Genomic DNA, 12,021 nt, shown 5'->3' on the forward strand with positions numbered 1-12,021 from the left:
CCTGTCACACACTAACACTTACATATGTGCAGGCAGGATACTATTAAACTGCACACAACAAAAGACCCACTCTCCCCTGATGAATATGTAGTGCTGTCCTATTTTGCTTCTTGCCTTGTAATCCCTCACACACTTAGCCTTTGCATGCTGTGGCCCGGGCTTGATGTATGGCAGTCATGGTGTGTAAGAATGTAGCGGACGGATGTTCAACAGCCTGTTGGAAGATGTTTTACAGCCCTGGCAAGCAGTATGTTGTCACAATGTGTTCAATATCACAACACATCAAAATTTACTGCAGGCTTCCAGCACTTTCCATTCATTGTACTTTATCGCTATGGCGACACACATTGATCTTGGCAAATAATACTTTTTATTATTGAACATTACCCCACGCACTCCATAATCAGATTTATTTCCTGTCCAGCATGTCTGTGCAGAGGTATAAGATGGGATATCAGAGCAGATATAAAAGAGAGAATTCTGCCCTATACTTGACGTGATAATATCCATGAAGAACACTCTATCTGCGAAGGAGATGCTATCTACATTTGTTGTGCCTGAGAAAAAAAAACACACACCTGACCTTCTCTTGGTGATACAGACTGACAAGTTCTTGCAGAAATACAGGAGCTGATAGCAGAAAACGTCTCGCATTTGATCTCGCAGGGTGACACGCACCACCTGATCATTTGCTTACTCGAAATCTGAAGCGAATAGGCAGGTGAAGATGAAAAAAGAAGATAATTCGACAACAGTGCCTTTCAACTGTAAAGTTCAGTAAAATTGCTAAAGCAATCTGTTATTAATGGATTTCAAAGAGCTGATTGGACTCTTTTCAGAAGTAGAAATTTGTCTCTCCTCTGCAGAACAGTGCTGTACTGCAGTGCAACATTTTCTTACATTAACAAATGTGTTTTTGGACGGAGCATTTTTGTTGGAAGAGCTGATGGCAGAGCATGAAGTGCCTAATTAGGCTGCTGTCCTGGAGGCTGTAGTGTGTGTGAGAAACGCCCAGTCTCTGGCATTTAATCTAAGCCTGTCACATCCACTTTGCCTCCTCCTCAGCCCCCAGAAGCGCTCTGAACGCATGGCTGAGGGGACACCTGAATGCATCGCTGTAATTTTCTCTTTGCGGGAATGGTGCTGATATGCCTCTCACATGACACTGGCTGACGGTCCTGCGGGCTGAACCCTGCCTTGCTCATGAAATAATGAATGAATTACCACAGTATGTGCGGACCATTGTGTTCGGGTGTGTTCATGTGTGTCTGTGAGAAATAGGAAGGAAAGAGAGGACAGTATGACAGGTAGAGAATAAGTTATAATTGGACAAACCAAACAATGACTGTGACCTAATAATTATTTTTTTACACAGTTTTGTTTTGCCAAGTGACAGATTCGTAAATTGAACTGTCTCCTATTGATCGCAACATATCAATAAGACACAGAATGAAGACAACACAAAAGTGCAAAGACAAACTCTCTGTCAAACAGGGGGTGTGGCTGACATGCAGAGAAAAACAATGAGCTGTCTGATGAGACAAGAAGAGATGCTTGAAACGTATTATTTGTCAAATCATCTATATGTAGCTGTTGGTTGTCAGTGGTAAGATGAACACCAGAAACGCTGCATTTCTTAAGAGACAATTTAATACCACCCTTTAAGGATTGGTTTCCCTATATGACAACAACAAGCTCTGACTTACCTCTCTTGGTTTTGCATATTGGTTCAGATGCAGGTTGTGAAATATCTATGAGATTTCTGCCACCAATGCAAAAGTGGCGGAATTTGAGGAATTAGTGGTGCTAACAGACCTGGAAAATGAAATTTAATTAGAACTTCTTCCGACTAAAAAAATAGTCAAGATGAAAACAGTCCTTGACGCTGCTCCCAACTTCCATGAGATCGATAACCATTGTATACACCGTCCCTCCTCGGTGTTTTGTCCTATATTATGATGTATTGTTCATATAATTGTCTATGTTTTTATTGTGTACTTAGTCCACATGTCACTAGCTTTGCTACTTTCAGAAACAACATAAGCGTTAGTGGGTAGCCTTTGTTGCTGCCCTGTTTTACTTAGCTTCGAGCTTAGCCTAGCTTAGCAGTTAGCTTTAGCATCCACAGTTAACATGGCTTCTCTAAAATGATGAGGGTGTCTCTGCTAAAGAGATGTATCTATGAGTTAGAGCAGCTTTTCTCTGATAACATTGCCTTGGATGGGCACTCTAGATAGCTGTAGGCTTCGCAGATCTGCTGACGATAGCACTAGCGTAGCCTCGTTGGCAGATGCAGCTTCATGCTGCTGGTAAAACAGACAAAATTTTATTCACCTCCAGTATATTGAAACTAAAACTATCATGAACACGAAATATGATTTATTTTTTTAATTTTGGAAAACTGACCCTTTAACTGGTTTGTATACAACACTGAGCTTTAACTGCATTTTATTTTCAATATGCTCACTTAACCAAATCACAAAAAAATATTAAGTGTTAATGTTCATTCTTGACCTTCAGCTAAGCAAACTCCATCTGCAGAATGTGAGATAAACTTGAAAGTAAATGGACCTTGAGCTAAGACCGTTCTTAGTTGTGCTGAAGTTTTAAAGGAATAGATTGAAATTTTGGGAAATAAGCTAATTGAGTATCTTGCTGAGAATCAAAAGAGAAGATCAATACCACTCTTATATTTCTCCATTTAGTATGAAGCTAAAACCAGCAGGTGAATACTCTCCAGGTCAAATAGTTGAATAGCTTGCCATATGGAAGCAGGGGGAAACAGCTAGCCTGGCTCTGTCTAAAGTTTAAAAAATACAAGGATGCAACACCCTGTAAAACCACAACCTGTCATTTTTACATTACTACTATATTACCACATGTTAATTAGTGATCTGTAATGGTGGTGGTTTTAACCTTTGTACAGAGCCAGGCTAGCTAGGTTTCCTTTTGTTTCCAATTTTTAAGCTCAGCTAAGCTAATCATCTTCTGGCTCCAACTTCATAACACTCACACTTAGATGAGAACATCAATATGACTCATATCTCTCTGCAAGAAAGCAAATATGCGTATCTCCCAAAATGTCAAACTATTATTCTTTTAAGATAGGCTATCCATTTCTGAGATTTCAGCTATCAATCCAATACATTGGAGATGAATATGAATTCTACTGTGTGGCTCGAAGCCCTGAAAATTACTTTTATTGTCATTGACTAACTACATTGATGTTCATTTTGTAGCTTTAAAGCAGCTCTTATTGCTAATGACTGTGAGTAAAGGTGCATAATGAACATCAATGTGTTTGGAAAAATGAAAAAAAAATCCATGTGGAAAACTCTCTATCCAATGACCCAGTAACTAACACTGAACAATTTGTATAGTTGCAATTTTGTTGCAATTTTGTGCCAAAGAAATACACTCAATGATGTTGCAGTTTAGTTTGTCAAATGAAAATTTTGTTGTCTGTGAGCAGCACAAACAAAATTCCATTTGCCTCTGTTGTATTAGGGTGGTGACAGAAATCTCAGAAGTTGATATCTGAAAACCTTGGCACATAAAAGCAAACCAATCTTCATGGCAAGGGAGGTTAATAAGAAAATGAGATTTTTTTTATGATTTGGGTGGAGTAGCCCTTTACCAATCCAAAATACTTGCGTTGAATGATTTGTATGCAACCGGTGTTACTACCTCCCTGACAGCAGCTGTTAAAGTCTGTATTTACTGATTCCAGCCTCATCATCTGTATTCCCCCTGTTCAAATCCTGCGAGAATGCTGCAAACATAAAGCAAAACGCTTTGCAGCATCAGTGCAGGTTTCCATGTGTTTCCCCGAGGGGCATTGCTGGTGTCTCTCATGCTTGCTCCATGGTCACTGACCACATTAACACTTGCAGGTGTAACCTATAGCGAGCCCTGTTAAGCTCGTCAGCCAGCTGCATCCACTGTGAGGGCTGTCTCAGTGGTGCTGGGCTTTAATAGATGATAATCACAGTAGGACGTAGGAGGGCAGGCCAACACGATTTTAATAGCTTCAGATGGATGTGTCTGTCTGTACAGCAGGACGAGGAAAAAGTGGCAGCGACATCAGCACCTACTCACTCTGACTCTGGGGTGACCTTATAGAGACAGGGAAATGTCATCTCAATTAGGCCAATCACATGCTCTGTTTCTGTCACGGCTGACAAAGAGACACGCTGAGGAGTTTTGACAGCTGGATGCTAAGAGCTCAAATTGCTCCATTAGAAACATTTTGATTTGGAATGTAAATGAATCCAAAGCTGATACATACTGTCTTCGGTTATGTACACAGGCTGAGTAAGTGGTTCGCTGCTACACACCCCCATTCATCCTTTTTATAGTCTGTCACATTTATTTGTGTTTTCAAGGGGTTTAAATGAGAAGATTATAAATAAACTGACATTCTTATGGTTTAAGTTTAAATATGGTTTACATAAAACAGCTTGGACTGAGGAAAAATGTGTTAACCTCATAAGAGCCTTTCATTTAAATCATTCATGTGCCTTGTCGTAGCATTTGTAATTTTAGTTGTAATCACTGAGCTGATATATCTGCATTGTTAAATCAGAAACCTCATATACCTGTTAAGCCGGATCGTTAATCAACTGGTAATCATTCCAATATTCATTTTCTCTCTGGCATGAAAAACCCTCCCAGATACTTAGATATTCACACATGAGCGCACACGCATTCACGTGCAGTCTAGCACAAACACACACACACACGCTCTCCTGCCTGTTTCTCTATTAAAAGAACACACACATATGCAAACATATAAAGACACACACTTGCTCAAATCAGAGTTTTGCACCCACATGTGCCTATTAAACAAAACGGCGACCTTGATTTCACACAGAATATGAAATAAGCTGGGCCATTATTTCGTTAATGCAAAGTACGTGTAGCCCTTCAAGCACTTTAGTTTCTGCCTTAACATTTAACCATTCTTTATTGCTTGCTGACTAGGCTCAAGACAGCAAGGTCAATTACAGAGGGTTCCCCTCAGATGGTACTTTACCTAGCTCATCATTTTGCACGTCTTCAAAAGTAACCATAATGACCCTTGTAAACGCCAGGCGGAGGGATTAAAGACAATTCCTTTTGTTTTGATACACTACTGTTTTTTGATTTTAGGCGGAGCTGGGGAATAAAAGTGAGGAGGGAGAGCACTGTAAAAAGGTTTAAGATCTTACCATATTAAAATATTCAACACGCAGCCCGGAACAGAGGGTCACTGAATGAAAAATGTTATAGACCACATTATTTAAGGCTTTGGGAAAAGAATAGCGGTCTCCCTCGGGCTACATTTGGAGGAGAATATGAGGTATGTCTGCAATTCCAACTGCAGTTTAAGTCCGGACAGAACAGAGGATTGTAAACAGAAAAGGCCCATGAAATTGTTTGTGTAAGCCCCGTATTAATGATATCAGGTAACACTAATCCACCCTCCTCCTCCTCCTCCTCCTCCTCCACCCTCTCCCTCCCTCTTTCTCTGTTACGCAAACTCTCTCAAAATCTATCTCATAAATGTATGCATGTGCACACAAAATTACGCGCAGTACACACATTTGGCTCATAAATAGCAAACCTTACACCACCTACAGTAATCATACTGGCCATGCATGAAGTGCTCAACCCCCTACAAACAGAACCTTAATCAAAGGTCACACATGGGAGAGGGGAAAAAAAAAAAATGCACCACTGTAATTGTTACATGCCTAATTTAGTAGAACATTGCATAAGCTTTGGGCTGTTGTCTGCCATTGATTTATGTTATTGCAGCCCTATTGACTTTCATAACAGTATTCATTGAGCTATTCCCCTCTAATGTTTACTACTCTGGATATGCCTATTACATCATACATACAATAAATGAAATGTACTGTACCTACATGATAGGAGCTGTTGCCACTTATTGCCTAAGATAAAAATGTTTGTCTCACAGGAAACAGAGCTGCCCCTGCCATGGCAGCTGTAATGTAATGCTTTAGAGGAGGAATGATATTAGGGGAATTTTTCATCTATTGTCCTCTGACAACTACATCTGGCTCCCCCCAAAGGCATTTGCTACATGAATTTGAAAAGCAGACTCAGCTGACGTTATTCCTCCTCCTATTTTGCAGATACCCCTGCACACTAGAAACTAATTAACTGGACATTTAGTTCTGTCTGAAGCCTGCAACTAAATGCCTAAAGTTCAGCTTCTCACAACTCAAAAAGAAATAATTTTTAAGCTGCGGTTAACAAAAATGTCATTTATGAAAAGGACGGCTTTAATACGCGTTTCTGCTCACATTTAAATTTCTACCATTCACAGCTCCCTACAACTTAATGGACTTTTAAGTAAAGACGGCTTTACAAAAAAGCACTGCACAATCCTTGAATTCTGATTCATTTTTTCTTAGCTTGATCTTGAAATGCATTTAAAAAAATATGTCTTTTCTGGCTTTGATGAAAGCTGCATATTGTTTTGTATATTTTTACTTGATGTTAACAAGGTTAGAAATGGATGCAGGGCTAATGACACTGCTAAGAGATAGATGTGAGGATGAATGATGTAGAATATTGACTAAGATGCAACTTCTGGAATAAAAAATGCTGCACTATTGATTTACTATTTAAGTTCCCCATCAAACTTGATGCTTCCTACCTTGACTCTAAAAGGGTGAGGACTTGGAAAATAGATGAGAATCCACTCAGGCTGAGGTCTGCCTGGTGGAAGCGCTATTGAATCCAACATCTCAAACACAAATAGCTGCTCTGACACTGCTAAACATAACCCTCTCATGCTCGACGTTGTATTGACAAACATCAGCGGAGTCGGGCTTTTCGGCCCTGGCTTCCCCCCGCTGCTGTTCTGAGTGTGTTTGATGAGTCCGCCGTGTCAGCTCAGCCTCTCAGAAAAATCATCGGGTGCTATCCTGCTTTACGGGGTGTAAAAGCACTTCTGCGCTGTCCTGCTCTCGTATCATGCTCTACATTTGTATGACAAACAAATACCCTGTTCAAAAACGTTCTCATGGATTGTAAAAGCACAGAGACGGCGGATCCGCCGAGCCAACCCTCAGCCCCGGTAATTTGCCTCAGGCTCCGTGTGGTTTCAATCATTGTCAATCATTTAGTTTAATGCGCTTCGGAAAACCGGGGAGGACCCGTGTCACTGCTGTGAGCTGCACTGCCTCCTACCTCTGCTCTGCACAGGAAGACAAAAACAACAAACATGCACTCTAAATCACAGGCTCCTCTGAATATAATTACTATTCTCCGGGTAATTCCCCAATCCCTCTTTTTTCCCCCTGCCTTCACTCTCTTAGATGTGCTCATTTGAATAGGAAGCAAAAAATCATGTTCCTTTAATATATGATGTGTTTTCTTCCTTGGACATTATTATGGAACCCTCACAGAATGGTTGTAGGAATAAAAACGTCACTGAACATAAAGCTCCAACATACCGTAGGGCTGCAGACACTGACTATGCTAATGAATGCTCTATGCAGCCTCATTATGAGCCGTAGAGAGAGGTCGTTTTTTTCTTGGCTATTTTCCTGATGAAGTATTGCTTGAGGTGGGGAAGTGGGTTGAGGTCGGTGGCGTGTTTCTTCAGAGGATAGTAAAAGCAAAAATAAATAAGTAAATGAAGAGAGCTATCATTAGTTCATGTGATTTATACATATTAAAGGTCTTGGTGTGTGTCTCCTGCAGGGTGTTTGTGTTTATTATTTCTGTTGTACTTTACCAGTCGCTCACAAATGAACAGCAAATTAGTTTAAGATTAAAAATCTGTGGGCATTTTATGGACATAATTATGGCTTGAGTTTCCCTGCCACTCCAGGGACCCTGTGTGGTTTGAACATAATTCCCATCTAGTAGAAAAGGAGGGAAAAAAAAAAAAAAAAAAAGATGTCCTGTTTCTCTTTTTCCCAGTGTGATCCACATGGCCAACAAATTAGATGAGTGAGTGTACCATCTATAATTTTATGCACAAGTTATCCATATTTTTACGTAATAAGCTCAGGGTCCTGAGACAAAAACTGAGTGTGCCAATTAAGGCACTCACTCCCAATCTTCTCTCTTTCTCCCTCTCTCCCAGTCGTTCTTTCTTTCTCTCCGCAACCTCTTCTTCTCTCCTGATTATTTCTGATGCTGCAATCTACCCGTCCTGCCCCCCGTTCCCTGTCAGCATCTCAACCTCATAATTAGCCGGCATTAATTAGATGCACTGGCATAATTGTTAATCATCGGTTACGCTGGAAACATCTTGGAGAATGCACAGAATGCCAAGCGAGGCAGGAGGAAAACAACAGCTCGGTAGCACAGAGAGAGAAAGAAAGAGAGTGAAACAAGGGTTGTGTGTAGCTGCAGAGAAAATTACATACAATGTGAACAATCCCCCAATATCTCAGCTTTTGCTACTTTGCCCAAGGAGACGCCTCACACACACACACACACACAAACACACACACAGACACACACACACACACAGAGCGCTGAGATCAGGCTGGTAGGTAATTCATTAATGACTCTGACTCCTCTCTTATCACCTGATATTATTACTGCTTGCACTCTAGAGGACGGTTGTGCGAATTAAAAACAAACCCTGAAACACATTCTGGATTTACACCGCAGGGCGCGGATTACAAACACACTAACGGCCGCCACCGTGAACGTCGTGAAATGGAAAGTCATGGCGATAGTTTGCTTATGGAGTCCCTCGGTTTGCTGACACTGACTGCACCGCTGCCTGTCCATCTCCGATTACTGTCTAATCGAATTCAGCCTCATGTCTGGCTGCTCCCGTGGGTCTGCTCTGGCGGTCGACTCCTGTGATGAAACATAAAAACAAGACACCGCCATTTCATTGTGGAACGAGTCAAAGGGGACATCAAGAACCTGCATCGCTTCTCTTTAGTTATCACTTTCTATATCTGTCTTTCTCTGCTTCTGTTTATTTACTTGTTCGCGTTCTCTCTCTCTCTCTCTGTCTGCCTGCGCCCTCTCTCTCTCTCTCTCTGTCTTTCTCAAGCTCCATCTCTCGGCATGTTGATGATGATAGTCGGGCTCTGAGTAGACTGAGTGTTGGTTGTGTCATCAGGAGTCAGGCAGCATCCTGCAGAGGTTACATGGCTCATTCTTTATTCTACATGTCAACTGCCCGTAAATGTTTATAGCTTTGTGGTAAGACCTCAGCTATTCAAATTATCTTGTCACAATGCATCCCTGAGCAGGAATAAAGCCCTCTTTTATGGGAAACTGTAAACAGTCGCTGTGTGCTTCATGGGGAACAATACCCATTTGTAAGAGTCCAGCAGAGGCCATGTCCAAAGGGGACGGTAAACTTTTTCTCCCTCTTTCTCTTTCCTTTTTCTTCTCCCCTGTCTTTCTGCCCTCCTCTGGTTTTTCTTGCCTTTTTCACCCCTCCTTTCCCAGGGCTTGGCTGAGATCAGGCCGGGTTTTAATGAGAGCTGCAGCCTCAGTCTGAGCCCTCCTCTCTATGCAGCTCCATGAGCCTCGTAATCCGCCATCGATCCTGCCATGAGTTGTTGCTGTCAGCTTTCTGAAATAACAGAAAGAAAAACAAAGCGCCATTCCAATTAGTCCAGGTTATAATTGGGTATTATTACAGTGCCGGAGCTGGACTTGGTGGAGCATGACGCATGTCATCGTTCCCTCACAGCAAAGCCCCTCCGAGAGGTCGGGAGTGACACGGTGCCCTTCTTGCCAGCTCATATCCACAAGCAGCGAGCTCTCACTGCCACAGCTTGCAACACGCAGCCAAGTAAGCACTCCATTTAAATGCGACTATAATCCTAATTACATATGGACAGCCATTTGGTAAAGGCCTGACTAGTCGCTATATATACACAAAGGTATATCTACATAAATGGACTATGCTCTGCAAAATGTCCGCTGACTTGCTTGACGTGCTCAAGGACAGGCGAGGGAGATAACCTTTCTGAGGAGCAGCAGTGTTACAATATGCCTTTCAAAGCTTTTGTCCCATCAGTCTGTCTCACCTTTGAGTAATTCAGTGGACAACTTTTGATTCTTTGCACTCCTTTCATAGTGCTGAGGTTGTACAATAGAATTAATTTGAATAACAAAGAGAATCGTTTAAGGAGTGAACCACATACTCATTTTCTCTGGATAATAGCCACACAGCCTGATATGGCAACTATCACTGATTTATAATCCATTTTTTCTACTGTAAATATTCTTAAATCTTGGTTTTTAGAACTACACACATATGTGTAAAGGCATGTTAAGCTACTATCTGAACACTTAAAGTGAAAGGATATTGTTTATCAGAGAAGACTACTGATAAAAAGAGGCACCTTTGGGACAAGTGGGATGATTTAAATTGTTCCAGCAACAAACTACATTTCTTTTCACAAATGTCAGGAACAGAACTAAGTTTGTACTTTTCTTTTCTCGAATTCCGTCTCTGATTCCAAGAAAAATAATCTTCTGAATATTTGAATTAGTGGGCAATGGCAGAAAAAACAAATGTAAGACTTCCAGGACTCAAAGCCAATGGAAATAAGTAACATTTGGTACAAAAACTCACAAGTGTTAGGGAGGCTTAAATGAGTCTTCACACTCCTCCTCCCTGAAGTGTATTCAGAGAATTGAATTACACCCCTCTGGAGAGAGACAGAGAAGAGAGAACACAGTGGGAAAAAAAAAAAAAAGAAAAAGAGAGAGACGGAGAAAAACAGAGACGGAGAGACGAGGAAGAAAATGGAGTTTGCTTTGCCTTGTGTGGCTAGCAGTGTGGAGATACAGTTTCCTGGCACTGCAAAGAGCAAACATCAGGATTATCAACTCAGATGGAGCTGAGGCTGGCACCTAAGCAGGAGTTACTGTACCGTATGTTGCCATGGCAACAGCTAAACCAACTGATGATGTGAGGTAGCCTGATTGTCAGAAACACGGTCACCGGGACCTGGCTGTCAAGCTGCTTGGGGAAAAGCACTCAGAGCACTTACAGGCCTATTCTTTTTCCTTGGTTTACTGTACCCTTATCCGTCCAACTGCCAAACTCAGCTTCATGAAGGACAGGCAAGTACACCACACTTTTATGCCCCGTTTGAAGCGACCTGTGTAAATTTGTGTGGGCTGTTTGATGCGGCTCTGATTTGTAGCGTCGTGTCTTCCAAGCCTTTGATGTCAAGAGAAAGCAAAAAAGCAAGTACACTGTAGCTGTACCATTAAAAATTGTTGGTGAGTGCTTTATGTGCTTATTAGGTATTCCGTGTGAAATGCCTTTCTGTTTTCTTGTTGGTAGCTATGGAGCTGCAGACCATGAAGGTGTTTAATAAAAAGGAGCGGAGCGACTGAATGATCTTTGCCTCTGCCGTCCCGGGGGAGGGGAACGATGGGCAGCCACCACCTGCCACTGGGAGCTCTGCACTTTACTGGTGCCATGAAAAGACAAAGGCAGCTCTCCACAGGCCAATCAAAGTATAGCAACAGCTGGCTGGCTGCCCTCTTCAGCCTTGCTCTCTCTCCATCTCCCTCTCTGTGTCTCTCCGACTCAATCTGTCTCCCCTCTCTGTATGCATCTTTCACTCAAACACACAATCACCCCCCCCTCCTTTCACGTCACCCAGCGGCACGATGGCACTACAGAGAGCTCCTCCGTCCCCTTACTCTCCCTCCTCGGCGACAAATATTTGCCGTGCTGCCCTGATTTATTCTGGGTTAATTAGTGAAAGTTAAATAGCTATCATAGGCATGATTCTAAAAAACACAAACAGACATGTGACACACACACACACACACACACACACACACACACACACACACACACACACACACACTGGCTGTCTCAAACAAACTCAACGCCAGCTCCTGACCTGCCCTCTAGCCCCAAAGGCATAATGTGCTTTATTATAGACATGTGAAGACTTAATTAGATGTGTATAATGCGTGCTGTCCAGGGACTGCTTGCTGTACTGCTGTATAAAACCAGGCCGTGTATAAAACTAGCTGTGTTAACAGCCT

The 12,021-nt window shown here is 42.0% G+C and overlaps 1 protein-coding gene across 2 annotated transcripts in view; it reads right to left on the reverse strand.

The window, feature by feature from the left end:
• The window catches only part of tenm1 (teneurin transmembrane protein 1), a 189,164-nt gene extending 183,704 nt beyond the window's left edge, over positions 1-5,460 (reverse strand). For both annotated transcript variants that reach the window (XM_044362786.1, XM_044362784.1), the window contains exon 1: positions 1,707-5,460. The gene's annotated coding sequence lies outside the window, so the exon portion shown is untranslated. The remainder of the gene's footprint in view (positions 1-1,706) is intronic.
• Between the last annotated feature and the right edge of the window lie 6,561 nt (positions 5,461-12,021).

Source organism: Thunnus albacares, chromosome 10, assembly GCF_914725855.1.
Source record: "Thunnus albacares chromosome 10, fThuAlb1.1, whole genome shotgun sequence".
NCBI lineage: Eukaryota > Metazoa > Chordata > Actinopteri > Scombriformes > Scombridae > Thunnus > Thunnus albacares.